Source organism: Nerophis ophidion, linkage group LG03, assembly GCF_033978795.1.
Source record: "Nerophis ophidion isolate RoL-2023_Sa linkage group LG03, RoL_Noph_v1.0, whole genome shotgun sequence".
Classification (NCBI taxonomy): domain Eukaryota; kingdom Metazoa; phylum Chordata; class Actinopteri; order Syngnathiformes; family Syngnathidae; genus Nerophis; species Nerophis ophidion.
Genome location: NC_084613.1, coordinates 34,951,717 through 34,958,258, shown reverse-complemented (window position 1 = coordinate 34,958,258; position 6,542 = coordinate 34,951,717). Strand labels below are relative to the sequence as shown.

General features: G+C 37.0%; 1 long non-coding RNA gene across 2 annotated transcripts; it reads left to right on the top strand.

Moving 5' to 3' along the window:
- The first annotated feature begins 574 nt into the window (after positions 1 to 574).
- LOC133548751 (uncharacterized) lies at positions 575 to 6,299 on the top strand. Of its 2 annotated transcripts, XR_009805937.1 has the most exons (7): positions 575 to 753; positions 1,123 to 1,213; positions 2,411 to 2,466; positions 5,004 to 5,050; positions 5,218 to 5,292; positions 5,414 to 5,562; positions 5,690 to 6,299. It is a non-coding gene; the product is annotated as an uncharacterized LOC133548751 (long non-coding RNA). The 2 variants fall into 2 exon arrangements; XR_009805938.1 differs by lacking the exon at positions 575 to 753 and having other exon boundaries at positions 1,083 to 1,213.
- Positions 6,300 to 6,542: the final 243 nt, after the last annotated feature.

The window sequence follows — 6,542 nt, the reverse complement described above, 5'->3', positions numbered from 1 at the left end:
TAAGGTGGTGTAAAAGGCACCTCTCTTTTTGCAAGTGTACCCAGAAGGGTTGCGCAGCCCTCCTCGGCCATTTTCTCAGTGATGTGAGTAACTAATAAGTTGCATAACATGAATGTATTAGAGTACTCTGCTTAGTCTTGAAGTATTTTGGTGAAGTTCAGAGGGGAGTATGTAGCCGAGCTAAGTTTTATTTTATTTAATTTTTAATTTTTGGTAATTTATTCACATCATTTTCTGTTGTGAACTTCCCCAAAAGTGTCTGTCATTGTAAATAGGTTCCACTCTATTGTTTTCTATTACATACCTTTTTGTTTCCCCTGTGTGAGCAGCTTCAGTGAGCAGTGACTCCTGCAGCTGGTAAGTCATGTTTATGTCTTTCTCCCTTTATTTTTTTAATAAACTTTTTGCTTCTCACTTTTAAAGTATTTTTAAAGTGCACACTGTTTTGTGGCATGCTGTTAAGCATGCGGATTGAATTCCCGAATTTTCATTTTCTTAAAGTGTTGTAAAAAACTGATTTATTTGCTAAATGATGTGTGGATTAGCTTAATGCTAGCGGAAGTTGCTGCGGGGTTTCCTGGCCATGTGAGTTTGTGCACGGGTCGAGGGTGCTTTGCTGCGTTTGTGTGGACATCTTGTGTGCCGCTGTGCCATTGATGTGTGTGTGTTCTTTTCCTCTTTTTTTGTTCTGTAGTGGAGAGAGATACTGTGGACTGTATGTGACGCCCTTTTCTTTTTGTCCCTATGAAAAAGGTATGTCTGTTAATAAGTTTTGGCATTGTTTTTTGTAAGTGAAGGAAAGTATGAAATGAGTTGATGTGAGTGGGGAAAAAAAGAGGTGATTTGCTACACATAATAAGGACCTTTTTTTTCCCTAATGTATATTTTTGCTGTCTGCTGCTGTATATACTTTATATACTGTTTTTTATTTCAACTAATTTGTTTTTAGACTATTTTGTGCTTTGTCTGCCTTTTTATTATTTTATTATTATTATTGCTGTTGTTTCCATATGTAAGCGTAAGTTGAGTTTGAGTTTCAGTGAGCACTGACTCCTGCAGCTGTGGAAAGAGAGATACTGTGGCTGTATGTGACGCCCTTTTCTTTTTGTTCCTATGAAAAAGCTGGTGAATAAATCCTCCTCAACTCAAATCCTGTGTGTTCATCACGAAAAAAAGACACAACGAAGAACAGTGACTGTTACATATGTAAGAGGTAATTCTGAATAATGTCCCTAACGGCCCCTCATAAAATGTCGTCCTCTTCTGGTGAAAAGTGGTACCTGCAGTCAATTTGGTGTCTAGCCCAGACAATACTATAATAAAATGTACTTTATGGATTGAAAGTTGAGTTTGAATTATTTTTTGATTTGTTATCTTCAGTTTTGACATCACATTTTGCTTAATAAAGTATGTCTGAGTCTGAGTAGCACGTGTGAGTTGAAGGAAGATACAGTTTATTTGGGACACAATACATCAAAATGTAGAAAATGGAAAAGTTGACTATTAATACTATTAATGGTATTAGTAGTAGTAGTAAAAGTTAAGTTAAAGTACCCATGATTGTCACACACACACACTAGCCAATAGTGATACTAGTAAAAGTAACAGTTGTAGTAGTAATAGCATTAGTAATAGTAATACAAGTAATAGGTGTATTAGCTAAAGAGTAACTGTAATACTAGTAATATTATTAAGGATAGCAATACTAGTTATACTATTTGCAAAAGCAACACTTTTAATCCTATTAGGAATAGTAATATTACTAGTATTAGAAATACTTGTAATATAATTAATAGGATTAGTAATAGTAATGCAAACTATACCATCCATTTTCTACCGCTTACCGCTTATTCCCATATTTGTAATTCTAGTAATGATAATATAACTAGTATTAGTAATTTGAAATACTAATAATAATAATAGAACTAGTGTTAGTAATAGTAATACTAATATCAGCAATAGTAGGAGTAGTGGTAATAGCACCAGTAATCATAATACTAATAATAGCATTAGTAATAGTAATTCTAGTAGTAGTAATAGGTGTAATAGTAATATTAGTAATAGTAATATGAGCAATAGTTTTAGTAGTAATAGTAATGCTAATAATAGTATTAGTAATAGTAATACAAGAAATAGTGTTATGAGTAAAAGTTACAATACTAATGGTAATACTAGCAATAGTAATAGGATATGAGTAACAGTTGTAGTAGTAATAGTAATACAAGTGATAGAACTAATGATACTAGTATTATTAATAGTAATACTAGTCATACTAGTAATGTTGGTACATACCAGCAGCAAGAACCTGCAAAGAAGAGAGAAGAAATTTAAAATATGAAATATTTTGACACGGATCGTTTACTGTATTAACAAATATAATTGTCTTGTTGTTGTATTCTTCCTACTGTAGTACTTTGTACACACTAGAAGAAAGAGTACCTGTGAGTACTTGAAAGCTGCAATCAGGTACAGCAACACCTTGGCAAGCATTGTACTTCTTGACACAACACAATACTTGGAAAATCTGCAAAAAAAGATATTTGGGTAAAATTTGCGGAATCAAAATATTCGTGGGTAATATTTGCGGTGTGAAAATTAATATTTGTGGTATTTTTTACACAGATTCAGGTATAAAAAAATGTATTCCAAGAACCTATCATTGATCTGCATCTACTCAGAGATATATATGTACTAAATGTTTGATGATTACAAGTCATTGAGGGATTACAGTCACAAACTGAGGAGGTGTTTGTTCAGCCTCTTCTTAAAGGCCTACCGAAACCCACTACTACCGACCACTATGTGTTTGCCATATCAATGTTAAAATCTTAACCTTGCAACATATGCCAATACGGCCGGTTTAGTTTACCAAATTGCAATTTTAAATTTCCCGCGAAGTTGAAAACGTCGCGGAATGATGACGCTTATGTTGACGCTTATGTTGACGCGTGCTTGTGACGTTATTGGTTGTAGAAGACATTTTATCCCAGCACCACTCACGGCTAAAAGTCGTCCGATTTAATCGCATAATTACACAGTATTGTAGACATCTGTGTTGCTGAATATTTTGTAATTTGTTCAATTAATAATGGAGAAGAAGAAGCGAACACGGTTGGATTGGACCACACACACAAAGTACAGTGTATTATGGTGGATGCATTCCATAGCTATAGTCAGGTAAGAAATAGTCTGATTGCCTGTCGGTGGCGTCGGTGGTTTAATTCAAGTACCCCCTAATCAGAACAAAGCATTTTTGGTTGAAAAAAAGAGATAAAGAAGTAAAATACAGCACCATGTCATCAGTTTCTGATTTATTAAATTGTATAACAGTGCAAAAATATTGCTCATTTGTAGTGGTCTTTCTTGAATTATTTGGAAAAAAAGATATAAAAATAACTAGTGATTCAATTCTGAATAAAGATTTCTACACATAGACGTAATCATCAACTTAAAGTGATTGTAATAGAGATCCATCTGGATTCATGAACTTAATTCTAAACATTTCTTCACAAAACAAGAAATCTTTAAAGGGGAACATTATCACCAGACCTATGTAAGCGTCAATATATACCTTGATGGTGCAGAAAAAAGACCATCTATTTTTTTAACCGATTTCCGAACTCTAAATGGGTGAATTTTGGCGAATTAAACGCCTTTCTGTTTATCCCGCTGGAGGTGATGACGTCAGAATGTGACGTCGCCGAGGTAACACACTCACCATTTTAATTTTCAACACATTACAAACACCGGGTCTCAGCTCTGTTATTTTCCGTTTTTTTGACTATTTTTTGGAACCTTGGAGACATCATGCCTCGACGGTGTGTTGTCGGAGGGTGTAACAACACTAACAGGGAGGGATTCAAGTTGCACCACTGGCCCGAAGATGCGAAAGTGTCTGCCGCCAGACCCCCATTGAATGTGCCAGAGTGTCTCCACATTTGACCGGCAATGCTAGGGCAGACATGGCACAGAGATGTATGGATAACCTGCAAATGCATTTGCAACGATAGTCAACAAAATCACAAAGGTGAGTTTTGTTGATGTTGACTGCCAGCTAATCGATGCGAAAATGCTATGCTAATCAATGCTAACATGCTATTTACCGGCGGTGCTAAAGCGGACATGGAACAGAGATGTATGGATAACAAGCAGATGCATTTGCAACTATATTACGTTTCTTTCCACCCACATTTAATGCAAAAAAAACACTTACCAATCGAAGGATTTAAGTTGCTCCGGTGTCAAAAGATGCGAAAGTCCTGATCGTTTGGTCCGCACATTTTACCGGCGATGCTAACGCAGCTATTCGGCCATGCTATGGCTATGAATAGCGTCAATAGCTATTCGCTCAATAGCTTCAGTTTCTTCTTCAATATTTTCATACTCCAACCATCTGTTTCAATACATGCGCAATCTGTTGAATCGCTTAAGTCGCTGAAATCCGAGTTTGAATCCGAGCTAATGTCACTATATCTTTCTGTGGTATTCCCATTGTTTGTTTACATTGGCAGCACTGTGTGACGTCACAGGGAAATGGCCAGTGTCTTCGCAGAGAGCTGAAAATAAGGCACTTTAAAGCTTTATTTAGGGATAGTCCGAGACCGGTAATATTTTGAAAAAAAACTTCAAAAAATACAACAAGCCACTGGGAACTGATTTTTATTGTTTTTAACCCTTTTGAAATTGTGATAATGTTCCCCTTTAACATCAATATTTATGGAAGATGTCCACAAAAAAATCTAGCTGTCAACACTGAAATTCTTTTCATAGTTGATGAACCTAAATTCATATTTTGTTGAAGTATTATTCAATAAATATATTTATAAATATTTTTGAATTGTTGCTACAAAACAGCTTCATTATTGCAGGAGATCAATCTTTAATAGCTGACTATAAACAGTTTAATACACAAACATTTGTATTCAAATTTAGAAACAAATTTTAAGTTTACACACACATTGTATGGACGTATGACTGAATAAAGTGTCTTTTATCTTATACAGTTCGCAGCGAAAATGTATGTCTTCTCATACATCGGAATGATGTGCAGGTATGTTTCCACACAAATCTAAGTGTCACTAGTGTATGTCATACTTTAGTACTTTTGCATATAATAGATTGATTAGCATCATTAAATTGGCCCTAGTGTGTGAATGTGAGTGTGAATATTGTCTGTCTATCTGTTTTGGCCCTGCGATGACGTGGCGACTTGTCCAGGTTGTACACTGCCTTCCGCCCGATTGTAGCTGAGATAGGCCCCAGCGCCCCCCGCGACCCCAAAGGGAATAAGCGGTAGGAAATGGATGGATGGATATATGACATCATTAAACACACACGTTCAAATGTATCTGTTCTCCCTGCTGAGTAAAGTACACAATGTCTAATTATTACATTATTCTGTTACCCCACCTAGGAACCTGCTTGCTGGGCTGTACTGGAATGAAAACTCGAGCCGCCTTATAGCCACTAGACAAGTGGGTGCTGAGCGCTATACAGTACGCTACCCGAAGTATAAAGCAGGGGGCCATGTTGGCAAGAAAATCGCGACAGAGCCAACATACCGTAAGTGTAGAGGACACAAAACATGTAAACACTCGACACTTTGTATCATGATAATAATACTGTCAGGTTTCACTCTCCATGAGTTTATTATGTTGTGAGCAGGAAAATGTATAATTGTATTTTGCAGGCTATGTAGAAGAATTGATCAGGGAGGTTTTTGCTGGCTGCAGACAGACCCCTGATGAGAGAACACCAGTCAGCGTCACCGTGGATGTGCCTCCCTTCCTCTGCGATGAACTGGGGAAGCCAGACAAGGAGGAAGCCATCGCCAAGCACAGGAGTCGCTTCGCTAAGTGTTAACTACAGTGGCCATGTGGATTCTGTTGCAGTCACGGCACGTCTTGGAACCCTGTGTAGTCCATCGATGGAAATGTTGTTCTAATTTCATGTACTACACAAGCTGGTAGTGCCACCTTTATTCATCTCCTTTCCCAGATATCCCCAGCAGAAGCGGACAAACTGTCGATATGCTGTGTATCGTCTCCACCTGGAAGTACAAAATAGTTAAAAGTAAATTACGGCACCTGTTATTATACAGACATGGATACACAGTGACTCACTGTTCTCTGAGATGCAAAAGATATTGTCATGCATTCTATTCATTTGTCATTTACTATTGCAGTAAATCGTAAATATTGTTGACATCTACGGTCCATGTATGTAATACTTCTATGATATATAATGTCATGTACATTGTAGCTCAGTACATTTCACAGAATAAGAATAAGAAAGTGCTCATTCAGACTTGTCTTCCAAAGGTTGATAGAATAAAGAAATATTTAAACTTATTAGTGCCTCACTCATTTTGCTGTTGCTGCAGCACGCCATATTGCTGTTTGTAGGCGTAGCACGCTGTCTGCAGCACCCATTCATTCAGACACACAGATTGAAAGCCAGGGTGGTCTATGATGCACGTCTCCACTCCTTCCTGCTCCATTGTTGTGGCCACTGCTTGTATCTCATGACAGAAGGCACACTCA